The following is an 18,602-nucleotide window of genomic DNA, read 5'->3' as shown; positions in this document are numbered from 1 at the left end:
GGTACCTGTAATGTATGAGTTCTTGTTAGATGTCAAAAGGATGAAATATGCATACTATGGAGTTTATTTCCTTCCTCAAGGGACATACTTTATTAAAGGAGATGTAAGACATGTACAGAGTATGAGAAAGAAAGAAAAAGTAGTGAGTAATATGCAGGTAAAGTCCTATGAGTGTTTATTAGAAGAAAAAAATTAACTCTGGGGTAATATCATTGTCTTATTTATAACTCTGGAAACCCTGGTGGGGTAGTGGTTAAGCACTACGGCTGCTAATCCAGAAGCTGGCAGTTCAAATCCACTAGGCACTCCTTGGAAACTCTACCGGGCAGTTCTACTCTGTCCTATAGGGTCACTATGAGTCAGAATCGACTTGACGGCAGTAGGTTTGGTTTTCTTCATAACATTTGAAAAGGACAAAGAGAAGAAATAGAAAATTTCTGCCAAACCAGTGTAGCTAACCTATTACAAAAATACTTTCTTCAACAACAATAAAACAAAGGCAATGAATATGAACTTAAAAAACAGCTATACTAGAAAAAAAAAATTGTGATTAAGTAATGTATCTCTGGCCCTGTCTCTGGAAGCTCACCTGCAGTGACAATCTGGTTTCATCTTGGGACACCTTGAGAGACCACACACAGGTAGTCTATACAAAGGCCCATAATATCACCCAAGGACGGTGACACCTGCCTGGCTTCTTACACCCTCTCTCCCAAGATTCTCTCATTTCTTTTCTCACTCACTGTTCTTGGGATTATCATGTAGTCAGTTCATTTTCTCACAGAGGTCCTTCCAGCTCAGGCTCTCAAGAGTCCACCCATTCCAGCCCACTCCCAGCAGTGGGGGAGCTGCAGCCCCTGTATGCCAATTGTGAGACCATCTACTCCAACACACTCACAGTGACAGAGAAAGGGCAGCCAGACTATGCAAATGGTGAGTTTCTTCCTTGGAAGGGGCTCTGGGGCTGAACCAGGGAGGAAAGAGGGAGTGAGGGAAAAGACCATAAAGTTAATATGGCCTAGACTGTTTTCCTAGGTACCCAACCCTCAGGAGTACTAGTTAATTCCTCAGGATCATGTTGGGATTGGGAAGTTAATTAAGGAACAGGGGACTGGATAGACATGTTTAGAGTTTGAGCCATTGGCCATGACATCTGTGAACTCTTGTCTTCTCCTTCTAGATGGTGCTGCAGATAGTGATGGAGTTTATTCCCAGATGTGGAGCATCCAACAGACAGAAGGCGCAGGTGAGAAACTGCAAAGTCGTTCTTGTCAGATGCCTCTTCCCACAGAAGTGGGGCTGTTTTGTGGTGCTGTGTGTGCAATAAAGACTTCATCACATCACTTGCCCTTGATGTGAAATCTGTGGGTCTAAATGGAAACAGGAGATTTCTAGAGGAAGGTTCTTGTAGAGAAGCTGAATTAGAAAAGAAAAAGAAAAAAAGGCAGATGGTCCATTGAGTCTCCATTTTTAAAAAAAAATTTTATTGTGCTTTAGGTGAAAGTTTACAGTGCAGGTTAGTTTTTCATTCAAAAAACTTATACACAAATTGTTTTTGACATTGGTTGCAATCCCCGCATCGTGTCATCACTCTCCCTCTTTCCCTTTCCACCCCAGGTTCTCTGTGTCCATTCATCCAGTTTTCCTGTCCTTTCTCACCCTCTCATCTTGCTTTTGGGCAGGTGTTGAGTCTTTATTTTGATGGGACTAGGCAATCAGGGAGAACCTGGGATACAAGACAAAATGAACAAAATCAGGCAAGAGAGAGAATATCTCCAGTTGAGGGAGGAGTGTTCAGCCAGGAGAAATTCCCTGAGTTGAAGAGGAACCTGACTTCTTGGAGTGTGATGGGAGGAGTCACTGAATGCATCTAGAGGCATCCAGAGGATTTTCACTTTGACATGTAACTTTGCAAGAACTGAGACAAAGGTTCTGTAGCAGTGAAGAGCCATGTCGTTGAAGTTGCTGCCCAGTAACCTTGAAGCTGCAACACGAATACCAGCCTTTTAATCTGTGCTCCCAGCTGCCTCCAATACAGCCAATAGCTAGCTGCTTGCAATTCAGCCAATTTCCTGGTCAATAGTCAGCCACCTACTCTCCTCTCAGTCTCTGTAGTTGGGTCCTCTGCCAGCTCTGCTCAGAGTTGTGCTGCTGCAGCTTTATGTATGAGTTGGTTACCCTGTTGCTCTCCTCTGTCTGCAGCTAGCCCAGCAGAATTGAAAGACACAATCAGCCCCACTGTGCCAGCAGATGCACATCTTCCAGGCCCTCTAGGTAGTGATCTGTAGTTAGGAAGAGTGTAGGAGATTTAGTCCTACTAAGCCCACCTAAGGGAGCCCTGCTGGAGCAGTGGTTAAAGTGCTCATCTTCCAATCGAAAGGTCGATGGTTAGAGCCCACCAGCCACTCGGAGGGAGAAAGATGAGGTAGTCTACTTCTGAAAAGATTTACAGCCCTGAAAAACCTGAGGGCCAGTTCTATTCTGCCCTATAGGATTGCTGTGAGTAGAAATTGACTTAATGGCAGTGGGTAAATGCCCATCTAGAAAGAAGGGAGAAAGAAGCAGACATCACTGAGCAGCACCTACTGCCAGACTCATTCTGTGAGAATCCTGTGTGTGACTCAGGGTTTGTCCACCCTTGCCTGTGCCTCCAGTTTCCTTCTATATAGTAAGGTGAGCCACCCATGGATGGTAGTCTAAGGAACGTAAAGGAATGACAGGAAAGTGATCCCTGGAGGAATACTATGTTGGTTAGAGGACCAATACTAAAAAATATTGTGTTGGTTAGAGAAGGCAGAAGGAAAATAATCCATGGAAACAGCATCAGAGAGAGGAAGGGCTTTATTAATAAGTGTTCATGGAGGGCTAAGAGGGTAGACAGAATCTTAGAGGAACTTCATGGTGAGCAGCATTAAAGGACGGATTTCACAGAAGAGCAACAGGAGAAGATGGAAATCTATATATTAAACATAATAGTTCTGTGCCCTATGGAATAAAGTCTGGGAGTAGTGTCTAAGTAGGAGCTAATAGCACAGTACTTTTTTTCTCTCCACAGCAAACACCAGAGGGACATTTCCAGAGACCAAGGTCAGCTAGACTTCTTGGAAGCTCGTCATCTCGCTTCCCTTCCCCATATTCTTTTCTTGCTCACTTGTGTGTCTCCCCCAGGACTCTTCAGTCACCTACGGTAATGTGAGAAAGACATAACACTTGGAGGAATCAGACAGGAACACCAGCAACAAGGATAGAGTAGCAATAAAGATTGCCATAAAACTTTATGAAAACATTCAGGATGTTCATAACCATTATAGCCAGATGTGCTTCAGGGACTCTAGGCAAGCCACCTTGTGTCATCATTTCTTTTCTCACCAAGTTCCTTCCCCAATATCTTCTTTTATTCATCAAATATTTATTTGAACTGCTACTGTTTCCCAGACACTGTGTAAGAAATTATTTCTGCTATCCTCTCTTAAGCTATCAATGCGCAAAGAGCCAAGGAAAGAAGAATGAACCAGAGAGACAAGTTCTCATCTTGGCCTACTTTGAAGAGATGACACAGAATCCATTTCTGGGCTATTTCCCTCCCACAGGAGGACCCAGTCATCTTTTGTCTTCCCAGGGACCTCAAAGTTATAAAATTATCTTCTGAAATGAATTGAATCCCCTCTTACTTTTGAAAGATTTTTTGAGTTGGGTTTGAAAGAGGCAACAGCAGCCTGAGTTACCTTGTCATATTGTCCAGGCACTAGAATGTTCAACTTTACATCAACTTAAACAAATTAACAAGGGATTTTATGGTTTTTTTTTTTTTTTTTAATGGAAAGTGTTCTCCTGTGGATTGGCAGTTTAGTTGAGAAATCAAGAACCCAGCCTTTAGAGACAGCTGCCTGGGCTGGCGTCCCATCTCTACTCCGTTCGTTTTGTGTCTATTTCTCCACCAGTCGTGCACTGTCTTAATTACTGTAGCTACATAGCAATCCTTGCCATCAGGAAGAATAAAACCTCCCACTTTATTCTTTTTTCTCACAATTGTTTTAACTATCAAATAGTAATAATATAATAACATTTTTTGAAATCTAAAAATGAAATTTGCATGAAAATGGCCAATAAACAAGTAACCAGTTGCTGTTGAGTTGATTCTGATTCATGGTAACCCCATGTGTGGCACAGTAGAACTGTACTCCATAGAGTTTTCAAGGCTGTGATCTCTCAGAAGTAGATTGCCAGGCCTTTCTTCTGAGACATCTCTGAATGAACTTGAACTTCTAAGCTTTTGGTTAGCAGCTGAGTGGGGTAGCCATTTGCACTACCCAGTGACTCCAGTGGCCAAGAATAAACCCACTGCCCTCGCGTCGATTCCAACTCATAGCGACCCTATAGGACAGAGTAGAACTACCCCATAGAGTTTCCAAGGAGCACCTGGTGGATTTAAACTGCCAACCTCTTAGCAGCCATAGCACATAACCATAAGCCACCAGGGTTTCCAAGACTAGATAGACCAAAATATACACCACACCAATGACCTTCAAGTTGACTCCAACTCATGGTGGCCCCACATGTGTCACAGTAGAATTATGCTCCATAGGGTTTTCAATGGCTGATTTTTTGAAAGTAGATCACCATCCATGTCTTCCCAGGCACCTCTGGGAGGAATGGAACTTCTAAACTTTTTGTTAGCAATCAAGTGCGTTGGTTGTTTGTACCACCCAGGAACTCCAGACCAAAATAGTAGAACAGAATTGCAGTTGAGAAGAAAAACAGCAGTGACATTTGTGCACCTTTAACCAGTGATAAAGTATCACAAATCAAGACTGATTTTTTTACCCTCATGCTAAATTTCATTTCTGCTCATATCACCATTAAAATGACCAAAAAAAAAAAAAAAACACAAAAATTGGGGAGAAAATCTGCATCAGCACATACACACACAAAACAGGAGTTCTATGAGATACTATGTGGATGGAACCAAATAAATGGAAATACCTTTGAGTGTGCATTGGAAAGACCTGCCTAGGAAGTAAGCAGACACATTGCTTCTCAGCCTTTTGGCTAAGACCAAGTGTAACTAAGTGAACAGCATCCTTGTCATGACCTCCTAACTTCTAAGCTCTGAGCATCCAAAAAAATCAAACCCTTTGCAGCTGAGTCAATTCTAACTCCTAGTGACCCTATAGAACAGAGTAGAACTCCCCCATAGGGTTTCCAAGGAGTGGCTGGTGGATTCAAACTGCTGATCTTTTTTGATCAGTAGCCATGCTGTTTACCACTGCATCACCAGGGCTCCAGCTCTGAGCATCAGGGACTGACAATTAGGGTGCCCCACGGAGTTAACCACAAGATGAGGGTAATCTCAACTACAAAATTAATTAACCCTGGGAGACACAGCAGGTGTCAGAATATGAACGGCATGGTCAGTGTGCCTACCCATTGTCATTACTAGGCAGTCCCAATGGTCAGATAGAGCAGACCACTGTCTACCTGAACTTCAAGAAGATTGGAGTGTGGAGGCAATGCCCTGTGCAAACATCTATAACTACAGATGTAAGTGAGCTCTTGAGAGGAATTAGCTCTGAGTATTTTGGAACTTATGATACGCAGAGATCAAAAAGAAATTCCACTGAACTTGTGTGGACCTGCTTTAGCTGAAGTAGTGATGACCACTTGAGGTGATATAACCCCAACTTTGAGATAGGCAGAGATACCAATCAATTATGTGATTTGGTAGAGTCATGTGCCAAGACCAGCACCTCTGAGTGAAGATAGGGTTTCCACTGAAGGATACAGGCATGCCTGTGATCAATCACGCTAAAAAGAGGTCAATCCGAGAACAGGAAGAAAGGCTTCAGGATGTTGAAGAAGGAAATTTTCTTCCTAGTCCTGAGGTCTCGCTTTTAAGATGTGGAAACACCAGAAATCTCATATGTTGCTGGTGGGAGTATAAACTGGAAAATTTTAGCTGGATCTTATTTAAATGCAAATATGTATACCATATGTTATGGATTGAACTGTGTCCCCCCAAAATATCTGTCACATTGGCTAGGCCATGATTCCCAGTATTGTGTGATTGTCCACCATTTTGTCATCTGATGTGATTTTCCTATGCGTTGTAAATCCTTCCTCTATAATGTTAATGAGGCACAATTAGGGGCAGTTATGTTAATGAGGCAGGACTCAATCTACAAGACCAGGTTGTGTCTTAAGTCAGTCTCTTTTGAGATACAAAAGAGAGAAGCAAGCAGGGAGACTGCAGAACCTCATACCACCAAGAAACAAGAGCCAGGAGAACAGGGTCCCTGCGCTGAGAAGCTCCTTTACCAGGGGAAGAATGATGACAAGGACCTTCCCCCAGAGTCAACAGAGAGAGAAAGCCTTGCCCTGGAGCTGGCACCCTGAATTCATACTTCTAGCCTCCAAGGCTGTGAGAGAATAAATTTTTGTTTGTTAAAGCCATCCACTTGTGGTATTTCTATTACAGCAGCACTAGATGTTTTAGATGACTAAAACACCATAGCAAACCCATTGCTGACGAGTCAATTCCTACTCACAGTGATCCCATAGCACAGAGCAGAATTGCTCCATAAGGTTTTCAAGGCTGTAATCTTTATGGAAGCAGACTGCCACATCTTTCTCTGGAGAAGCAGCTGGCTAGTTTGAACCACCAACTTTTCAGTTAGCAGCTGAGTGTTTAACCACTGTGACACCAGGGCTTCTTATGTTTACCATACCACATTAAAAAATCCATTGCCATCAAGTCGATTCCAACTCAGAGCAACACTGCAAGACGGAGTAGAACTGCCCTATGGGGTTTCCAAGGAACACCTTGTGGATTCGAACTGCCAACCTTTTGGTTAGCAGCCATAGCTCTTAACCACTATGCCACCAGGGTTTCCATGTATACCATATGGCCCACCAATTCCACCCCTAGGTGTATAACCAGCCACTGTCAACTCCAACTCATGGTAACCCAACGTGTGTCAGAGTAGAACTGTGTTCCATAAGGTTTTTAATGGCTGATTTTTCAGAAAGTAGTTTGCCAGGCATTTCTTCTGAGCCATCTCTGGGTGGACTCGAAGCTCCAGCCTTTTTATTAACAGCCAATCACATAACTCAATTCACCAGAAGAAAAATACAACAAAGTTCCTAGCAACCCCAAACTGGAAATTCCCCAAGTGCCAATCGACAGTAGAACAGATAAATAAATTGGGAGAAAATTATACAATAAAATACTATATAGCAATAAGAATGAAGGAACCAGAACCACAAGCAACAACATATAATTAATACTGTGCAAAAGATGTTCCGCACAATGAGTTCATACTCTGTGATTCCAATTTTATAAAATTCAAAACCAAGGAAAACAAGCCTATTGCATTAGAAATGAAGATACTGGTTACTCTCGGGGGGTTAGTTCTGGACACGGGGATGGGAGGGGTCTTCTGGGGGCCACTAATTCCAGCTCTTTATGTGGGTGATCATGAATATATCCACTTTGTGGAATTCATTGAGCTGGATATTATGATTTGTGCATATATTATTTGTATATATATGTTATACAAAATATAAAGTTCAAAAAGACATCAAGAGTCACTAGACTTTATCAATCCTTGTTTTTTATTGTGGCAAATATGTATATAACGTAAAACTTGCCATTTTAACCATTTTGAATACAATCTCACAAAAAGAAAAGGCATTGCCGTCGAGTCGATTCTGACTCATAGTGACCCTAGTGGCATTAAGAACATTCACAATGCTGTGCAAAACTTTTGTTTTGTAAATAAGTTTCCAACACTTTAATTTGATTTTTTTCCCCAGTACATTTTCCTAATCCTGTTACTTTTTAATTTTTTTAAATTATTTATCTATCTTTCGTTGATGCTGATGAAAACATAAACAGCAGAACAAACACTAGTTCACTTTCTACATGTGTTTTCAAGACTTTTTCATCACCACCAACAGGAACTCTGTACCCATTAAGCAATAACTCTCAATTCATCCTATCAAAAACAAACAACTCAGAACACTGCTAACAGCACTGATGGCGTAGTGCTTAGAAGCTTGGTGCTAACCAAAAGGTCAACACTTCAAACCTACCAGCTGCTCCCGGAAACCCTCTGGGGCAGTTCTACTTCGTTCTATAGGGTCGCTATGGATTGGAACCGACTCGATGGCACATAAGAACAACAACATGCAGGTTTAATAGACAACTTTAATGTTGAATGGCATATCATTACCCAGTAAATCAGTGCCCCCAAGTAATTACGATTTTCAGGGTACTTACATGTTTCTCAGGGAAAAAAAGGAAGGCCCTTGATGAGATGGATTGACACAGTGGGTGCCACAATGGGCTCAAGTACAATAATGATTGTGAAAATGGCAGAGGACCGGGCAGTGTTGCATTCTGATGTGCGTACAGTCGCTGGGAGTATGAACTGACTCAACAGCACCTAACAACAACAACATACATGATTTCATCAGAAACTTTGAGCAAAAAATGTTTGATTGGCTGACAATTATATCAGAATATATAAATCTTAATAAAAGAGCAGATGTGCTCAAACATTATAAATAATAGAAAAACAGCAATCTTGCTAAGACAATTGCAAAATCAGTGAGCCATGACTGTAAGACCTCTGGAGTCTTAGAAGCAGGACATGCTCATTAATCTTCAATTGTTTTTGAAAGGACAAGTTTCAAGTGAGTTTCAGTGAGCTGATCATCTAAATGGAATTACGTGAAACTAGAAAAGCTGCTTCTAAAGGATAGTTACAGTTTAAGGCATGACTATAAGACTTAAAAATTATATATATATACGGTTAAATAGCATATATATATATGATTATACAGCAAATAGGTTTCTAACACTTAATGAGATACTTTCAGTGTCATGGGCAAGAGAATTCTGTTTTCATAAAACAAAACTTATCATTTTATTTCACAGTCCCTTTCCCCAGCCCATGGTAAACACTAATCCAGTTCCTGTCTCTGTGCATTTGTCCATTCTGGAAATTTCATATAAGTGGGATGATACCATATTTGTCCTTTTGCGTCTGGCTGATTTCACTCTGCATCATGTTTTCAAGGGTCATCTATAGCATAGCATGTATCAGAACTTCATTTCTCTTTATGGCTGAATAATATCCCATTGTACGGATACACTGCATTCTGCTCATCCATTCACCTGTTGATGGACCCCTGGGTTGTTTTTACCTTTTGGCGATTGTAAATAACGTTGCAGTAAACATTGGTGTACAAGTACCTGTTTGAGTCTCTGTTCTCAGTTCTTTTGGGTATACACCTAAGAGTGAAATTGCTGAATCGTATTTTTTTTATGGTAGTTCTGGAGTCCGTGGGTCATACAAATGGTTGACATGATTGCTGCTAACCAAGAGTTCGGCGGTTTGAGTCCACCCAGAAGTGCCTTGGAAGAAAGGTCTGAAGATCTACTTTTGTAAATCAGCACTGAGAGCCCTACAGGGCACAGTTGTACTCTGACACACATGGGGTCATCACGAAGCTAAACCAACTCAACAGCAACTGGCTTTGTATTATAGTAGTCTATTTTTAACTTTTTGAAGAACCACCATTCTCTTGTCCACAGCGGCTCCACCATTTTAAAACCCACCGGCAATGGATAAGGGGAAAAAAAAAAATTTTTTTTTTTTTTTTAATGGATAAGGGTTCCAATTTGCTATTTTCTGTTTTTCTGATAATAGCCATCTTAGTAGGGCCATGACTCAACAGCAGTGGGTTAGTGGGGAGACGAAGTGGTATGTCATTGTGGTTTGGATTTGCAGTTGCCTAATGCCTAATGACATTGATCATCTTTTCATCTGCTTATTGGCCATTTGTATATTTTCTTTAGTCTATTTTAGTCTTTGGCCCATTTTTTAATTAGGTTGTCTTTTTATGTTGAGTTGTAGGAGTTTTTTATGTATTCTGGTTATTAAACACTTTTCAGATATGCAGTTTCCAAATGTTTTCTCCCATTCTGTAGGCTATCTCTCCGTTTGTTGATAAAGTCTTTTGATGCCCCAAATTTTAAATTTTGATGAAGTATTTCGTGTGTCTGTGTGTGTTTTGGAGTCCTGGTGGTGCAGTGGTTAAGAGCTTAGCTGCTACCAAAAGGTTGGCAGTTCGAATCCACCAGCCGCTCCTTGGAAACCCTATGCGGCAGTTGTACTCTGTCCTATACAGTCACTATGAGTAGGAATGGACTTGATGGCAATGGGTTTGGATGTGTGTTTTAAACCAAGAATTTCAATTTATAGATGCATTTATCTGGGACGCATTGTCAGTAATGATGTGTTTGTTCTTATTTCTGTCATACTATTTTGTTATTTCTATTCACCGTGCTTTCTTCTGTTTTAAAAATTTCTGAATTTTACCTGATCGATTTAATGTTTTATTCTACTTTGGTTTTCCCTAGCAATTGAAAATTCTATGTCTTCTTTCTATTTTTTAAAAAATACATACAATTCTGTCAATATCGAGAATTAATCAATACCTGTAATCTTCCTTCAGAAAGGAATGCCTTTGTAGCTTATTCCCCTCACCTCTGTATCTCACAAGGGGTATAAAGTTTAGTTCCATACTATTTTTTAAATTTCTCTTAAACATTATCTGTCTTCTATTTCTAAAATATTTTCCTTATCATTTGCGTTAAACTTCTTGCCCGTTGAGTGGCAACTGGGGTCTTACGTGCTAGCAAGTGACCACCTAAGATGCATCAATTGGTCTCAACCCACCTGGACCAAAGGAGACTGAAGAACACCAAAGACACAAGGTAATTATGAGCCCAAGAAACAAAAAGGGCCACATAAACCAGAGACTGCATCAGCCTGAGGCCAGAAGAACTAGATGCTGCCCAGCTACAACCGATGACTGCCCTGACAGGGAATAAAAGAGAGAATCCCTGATGGAGCAGGGGAACAGAGGGATGCAGACTTCGAATTCTCATAAAAAGACCAGACTTAATTGTCTAGCTGAGACTAGAAGGACCCCAGAGGTTCTGGTCCCTGGACCTTCTGTTAGCCCAAGATTGGACCGATTCCCAAAGCCAACTCTTCAGACAGGGATTGGACTGGAGTATAAGACAGAAAATGATACTGGTGAGGAGTGAGTTTCTTGGCTTAAGTACACACATGATACTATGTGGGCAGCTCCTATCTGGAGGCAAGATGAGAAGGCAGAGGGGAACAGGAGCTGACTGAATAGACATGGGGAGTGCAGGGTGAAGAGGAATGCACGGTCCCATTAGGGGAAAGCAACCAGGAGTACATAAAAGGAGTACATAGCAACGTGTATATAAGTTTTTTTATGAGAGACTGACTTGATTTGTAAGCTTTCACTTAAAGCACAATTGAAAAAAAAAAAACTTCTTACCTGCATTATCACTAATTATTTGAACTTTCTAAAAAGTTATATTGATTTCTGTGTCCTTTGTCTTTCTTTTTTTTGAATTTTATTTTCTGGAGTTGCTGAAGCATATCTGTGAGGTTTGTCTTTTTTTATTTGCAATAAAAATGTTCGGATGGCATGCTTTCTGCATCTTTTTGTTTCCAGACATATTTTAATCTTGTCCTATCATAATAAAAATTATGACTTACTAGAATATGACTACTAAGTTGGGGTAAAAAAAAAAAAAAAAAGCACTTTAATTCTGAAGATATAAATATTTCTTCAGCCCGGAGGAATTTTCTTGTTATTGTTATTATTTTTTAATTACTTTTCCCCTGTTTTCCTTCTCTACTCTTTTTTTAAGTTCTGGAATTCATTTCTCTTTCCTTTCCCCTTTCTCTTTCTCTTCTTCCTCCTTCTTTTAGACAACGTATCTCCTCAATTGTTAGTTCTTTTCTTTAAAATTTTACATCCTTTGTCTTCTTTCTTTATATCCCAGGAAGATTTCCTTATTTAATCTTCCAGGTCATTGATTTGATTCCATTTTGGTTTAATTTGCTATTGGGGTAAGGAAGCAATACCTACCCATATCTGAGAGAAACAGACTTTTAACCTAGAATGCTATATCCAGTCAAATTATTGCCCCAGTATGGGTGGGTAGGTTGCAGAGGGTTGATTCTTTCAGCCTGTGGAGAGATGTTCTCTGTCAGCCACAGAACACCTGGCTCTAGAGATATTTAAACAGTGACAATCTTGATAATGAAAGAAAATGCCCAGAAAACAGGGCAGGGAAAAAAGAGGCTGAAGCCAAGAAAGACTTCAGGTAAAGCAGCAGCTGGGAAGGCCCAGGGCATGGATTGCATACTTGTCAATAAAAAGGATAACTATTAAAAATCACTCATACTTCCATCACTCTGTGACAATTGTTATAATATCTCAGTATCCACTGGTCAAACTATTTCTTATGTATGTGCTCATATATACGTAAATTCATGATTCTAAATGAAATGACACCTATACCTTGCTTTTTCTTTTTCAATATTTTTGTTATTGCATGGCATAGAATTCACTTTACTAAAAAAAAAAAATGCAATTTGACCCTTTAGTCCCAGTTCCAAAGCCCCATGCAGTAGTTGGCCTTTGCATGGATTAGCTGGGAGTGTGGGGCAGGGGGGCCTGCCCGGTAACTGATAAAAATCCTAGAACATGAAAGCACAGGTGGGGCTTCCTGATGGACCTGAGTCAGGAGTGCGGGACACAGGAGTTCTAAGCTATGGCCCTCCCAGACCAAGTAAACCTGCGATGGGGACGGAGGAAGTAGCTGCAACAGTACCAGAAGAAGCGGAGACAATGAACAAATCCAGATGATGGCAGCAGTGTAAAGACTGAACCCCACCCAAGAGCTGAGAGGAGCAACCAATAGCAGACCCCGAGAAGTGATGTCATTGAGCTTCCTGGGTGAAAGTTTCCCGATGGGTGAGAATGAACAGTGGTTCTCACCAACAGTAATCATTTTGAGAAGTAAGCAGGTCTCCTTTTAGACACTGAGGTCCCATGGTGGGACCCTTCCAAACCCTGACTTCCGTATATCTCCATTTCTGTTTGTATCCTTTTCTGTTATTAAGGTTGTTGTTGCAGTTATGTTGTTTCCATGAGTTCTCTGTGACTGTTCCAATGAATTATCAAACCCAATAGAGAAAGAATGTTGTGGGGAGAACAGCTGAGGTCAGAAATGGTGGAGAAGTTGGAGAATGGGTGTATATTTCACCTCCGCTTCAAAGAAACCAGTTTGGTGCTGATTCTTACGGTTAGGGTTGTCCTTTCAGTTGGTGTCCAAGAAATTTCTCTCCTATTTGTTTCCTGATTAGGGTCCGTGCCCCGGAGCAGTCAAGCCAATGAAACATACTCCAAGTCAGAAAGACAGAGAAAGTTTATAAGGAAGTAACACCAATGGGACACCTGACAGCAACATTGGCTGCCTTCATGGGGTCCTGAAAAGCAATTTTTTATGTCAGAGCTTATATATAATTTTTGCAAGGATTATATAGTGTCTTCAGGCACGGAGCCTGCAGATGGCTGGATGCGTATACATCACACGACACTTACAAGAAACTCTTCATCAGACTAAAAGCATGCATCTGGACTCGGCTAGTGGAAATAGTCTACCAAGTGCACTCTAACTGAGATAAGAAGCAAGAAGAAAGTTACAGACCAAAAGCACTCGGCAGCCTTCCTAGCCGCTGTCTTGCAGGCTGAAGGCCATCCCCCAAGAAAACAATAAAAAGGAGGGAGACCAAGGCTGCAAGAGCCGAGAAGGCCCCACACACCTTCGGTAAGAGACCAGTGTGGCTGGTGTAATAAAGAAGACATTGCAAGTGAGTGTACCGAACACCAAGCAAAAAACACTTAGAGGTTCTTTACAGTATCGTCATGGTATTAGTTATGCCAAGCTCTCAATCGCCCATTTGGAAAAGGAGAAAACATGTTGAGAGATATTAGGGTCACATATTCACAGTTACATGCCCATGTCATTGAATGTTTTTCTAAGATATCATTTGTAGTGTCACCTGGTATGTTTAAATATATAGTAACTTGTCTTATAAATTACTTATTTTAGGGCATATGGAGTCCTTGGGTGACACAAATTGTTAAGTGAATACTAACTAAAAAGTTGGCAGTTTAAGCATACCTACAGGTGCCTCAGAAGAAAGGCCTTGTGGTCTGCTTCCAAAAGGTCACAGCCTTGAAAACCCCGTGGAGCACAGTTCTAGTCTGCACACATTGGGTTACCATCAGCTGGAATGGACTTGATGGCAACTGGTTTTATAGTATTGACAAATACTCAATATTCTAAACAATGCTATAATGAGCATCCTTTTATCTAAGTCAAAATTTTGAAAGTATTACTATTTTAGAGAAACAAAAGCCTGTTATTCTATACAGAGACAGGCAATACTTGGCAGCATTTTCCCTGAGACATCATGGGAGATCGTGTGAAGGGCTTACCAGCTTACGATACACTAGTATCAAGATAAAGAATTGAAACAACCTTATGGAAAAGTGCAACGTTCATTTTCTCACATTCTGTATGAGGAAATAGGGTTGAAACACTGGAGGAGTCTCTTATCTCCTTGCTTTCTGTTCATATAAAATATTCTGAAGCGTCTACTCTTGTTCCAACTTCTTATGCAGGCCAGTTGCTGAGATAGTCTCCTCTCAAAAAGCTGAGTGAGGAGTTCCCTATGCTACTGTGGTCATTACCACTGGCCTTCGGTGAGTTGAAGCAAGATCTAGGGCACCTAGAAGATGGAGACAGTTATCTAGAGATCCTTGGGGTTTTCTCAGAGTCCCTGTCTCTGGCCAGCACCTAGAAGGAGGCTGAGTCTCCCCTTCCATTCCACTTCCCAGAAATACCGGGGAATTGAGGAAATAAACAGGCCTAAATTTCCAAGAAAACCTAAAAGGTGGTGAATTTCAGTTTCCAATTATAGTAGGGAGAAAAAAAAAAAAAAGAACTTACTCTTTGTCATGAATTTATGCCCTAACCTCATAGGATATTTTATAAATGATGTAATTGAGATTTTTTTCCAACACTAAACCCTAATGATCCACTCCTTTCTTCCATACTTGGGAAAAAAAAAAAAAAAACGTAGATAACAGATTAAAATTTATGAAAGTCAACAAGGAGGACTCACAGGAGACAAAACTCCTCCTCCATCTCTGGGGTTAGTTATCAATGAGAGGGGCAACCTCCACTGGGTCAGGCCCTTTCCCAACCCACTTAGTTCTGGACAAGGGGAAGGTAAGAACTGCTAGGAAACAATATTCCTTTCTCTGTACTTGGTAGGCACTCTGTATATAATTTTAGAATGAATGGGTGGGCTCTTAAGCCAAAACTTGACCTGAAGTTGGGAAAAGGGGAGTTGCACATGACACAAAAAAATGGGAGAAACTCTCTTCTTCTTGATGTTCATTCCTTAGCTCTATGTCTCAGGTTATAGATGGGTTCTGAAAAAGGGGAAATAGTGAAAAGAAGGGAAACTATAGATACCAAACATCTTGAAAAAAGGAACACTTTTTGGCAACCGGCAATGCACGTGTGGGCATTTCCTTTGTGTGTGTAAAATGAAGTATGGAATGAAGTGTTGTTGGGATGGTAAGGCTTTTGAGAAGATACAGAATATGGGAGAAGAAATAAGGGAAAAAGAGAAGTAGGGTAGGCTGATGTTCATAAAATCCTCAGAATTATGGATTGAAAAAGATGAGAATATTTCTTTTTGCTCCTTTCTCATTCTTCTTGCAGCTTCAGTCAGTGAACACTTTGGTAAGTTTTTCTGTTTTTTTCCAACCTCAGAGATTTTGAGTAATTCTGTCTGTTTTAGGTTGCTAGTGCTGCCATAACAAAAGAAAAACAAAAAAAACCACATGTGGGTTCCTTTAAAGAACAGCAATTCACTGTCACACCATTCAGGATGCTAGAAGTTCTAATCAGGACATCAGCCCTAGGGAAGAGTGCTTCCTTGTCAGTAGTCCCAGTGTGCTCAGGCTTTTACCTGCCCCATCTCCCCATGGTATCTTTCCCTTATGTGTGTCTCTGAGTCTATTTTGCTGTTTTTATAGGACACCACTCAGAAGTGATTAGGTCTCAGACCCATGCTACTCTAGCATGGCCCGTTAACCTAACAAAAGAAACCCCCTGTTTCCAAACAGGGTCCTTTTTACAGGTGCAGGGTATTAGGACTTGCACATTTCGATCCATACACACAATTCAGTCCATAACACCACCCTTCTGATCAGCTCATGAAGCCTGTGAAAGCTGTCTCAGACTCATGAGTGTTGTTAGATATGCAAAGGCTCAGTGGTTTCCTCAGCCTCGCCCTGTACTCTCTTCACCTGACCTCCGCTCTGAAAATATCCATGTTTTACTGGGAGGGCAGATGCTCCCTGAGCCTTTCAATCTTTTTGGTTCTTTTTCTTTATATCAGATGCTCAGAACTGGTGGTCTGTGACCTGTCTATCCAACAGATCTGTTTTGTTTTGCCTTTTCTTCTTTTTCTAATTAATAACCTTACATTTATGGAAAAGATGGCTTTAGGCTCTTCCTCCTAAGCTATACCTTGGAGATGCCACATAGATGAGAGGAAGATTGGTGTCTGTCAAAACTAATGTGAAAACTATAATTAACGCATAGGGAGACAGAAATACAGGGAAGCAAAAGCTATGGTGAGGAAGAGGCAGACTGGAAGTGAGGGACTGCTTTCTGGATGAAGCCTTTCTCTGCCCCATATGGCTCTGAACTGACCTTTGCCCACCCCAGCAGGGCGATACTTCCACCAGATAGTAGCAGTGGAGTAATTATCATGGCAGCACTGGAACTCAGCCACATGGGAAGCAAATAATAGGTACAGATGTACTGTTTGGCTCTTGAGAATTCTTGTGTCTCCACTGCTGTCCATACCCCAAGGACTAGGCGATTATCATTGAAAGAGGCAAAAAAAAAAAAAAAAAGAAACTCTTGGAAAAGATCAGTAGCCAGGGTAGAAGCAGAGAGAAATCCTCCGGGGTAGGCAAATAGGGAATCGTGTCCAGTTAGAGTACTAGAGGTTCTCTGCCTAAGACACACTCCTCACCATTCCCTAAACACATCCAATTGTGTAAGTTAAAGAACAGTGAACTAGAGATAATACATGTGAAAATTATAATCATCAAAAATAAATAGCTCACATCTGGATTGATTAACCAAAAGAGCAAAATGGAAAAGAGTGACATGAAAGATCAGGAGAAACTCTCCTAAAAATTTCATGAAAGAATAAAGGATGGAAAACATAAGAATTAAGGGAGATGGAGGATGGAAGAGGAAATGACAATATTTGCATAATGGATGTCTTAGAGATAAAAGTAGAGGAAAACACTTGTGGAAAAAACTTCACAGAATCTGAGAAAGATGAAAGATTGAAAGTGTCATATTTTGCTAAGCTGGATAAAAAAATAGGGCAAATCCCATACATGGAAACACTAAAGTAAAAATTAAGAATATTCACCAAGGAAAAATTCTGAAATAAAGGTATTGTCTATGAGACACAGGAATTAGATTAAACTCAGACTTCTTAACAATAATGTTAAATGCAAGAATTTAATGGAAAATAATATTTTCAAAGTGTTCAAGGAAAAAAAACAAATCTATAATTTTATATCTATACAAACTTTCATATACCAGGAATGGTGAATAAAGATATCCTCTGCTATAACAGTCCTCAAAACTTTAATACACACACACACAGAGAACTGTCTAAAAAACTCTGAGAGAAATTGCCCTACTGAGAAGAAAAATATATGCAGAAATATGCCAAAGATATAGAAAGTGAGACCGAATAAATAAAATAGTAAGATTTTGCTGTTTAAATAAGAAGGGACAAAAGATAGAAAATGGAAAATAAAATAAGTTTGTAAAATTCTGTTACCAGTAAAATTCTATTACTAATATAAGCTCAAGAGTCTGATAACATTAAGGAGTGGGGAAAGAGTTGTTGCAAAGGAATGGAAATGCATGCTATTTCTCATCTTAGTAAAACTAGAAATTGCCACCAGAAAATAAAAACAGAATGTATAACTTTCAGAACAGCATAAGAAAATTGAACCTCTATAATAAAAAGTGATAGGCAAGGGAAAAAAAATGTGTGGGCGAGCATAAAAGGCAAAAAAAGCAAAGCATCAGAAATTAGGTTCCATCGGGACAGTATTAAAATAATTGTAAATGTGGTAATTTGACATCAAAAAGCATGAATTCTCAGATCGGGTTTTTTCTTTTAAGACCGAATAATTCTTCAGAAATGTATTTATAGCTCAGTAAGTAAAAACAAACGCAAATAATACTTAATTCAAAATAAAACAATTATTGTTTCCCATTTTATCATTAATATATATTTTGTGGTGATAAATTCTCCTTGTCCTAGGAGAAAATTCACGTAGGTGCCATGGTTTTTCTTCTCACTCTTAAGTAATAGAGATATTGCATATTTAGTTCTCAATTTTTTTAATTAGAATGTTTCAGTCCCAGGTACTAATCAAAATTTAAAACTGGAGTTAGGATCAAATCATCTGCCTTCTCTCAGTGTGGGCGTATTTCATGCTGAGACTTTACAGTGAGATGGAGGATGGAATATAGTTAGTTTCATCTCATTTTCTCCATTTTGTCTCTCCAAGTG

Source organism: Loxodonta africana, chromosome 3, assembly GCF_030014295.1.
Source record: "Loxodonta africana isolate mLoxAfr1 chromosome 3, mLoxAfr1.hap2, whole genome shotgun sequence".
NCBI lineage: Eukaryota > Metazoa > Chordata > Mammalia > Proboscidea > Elephantidae > Loxodonta > Loxodonta africana.
This window is presented reverse-complemented; position numbering follows the sequence as displayed.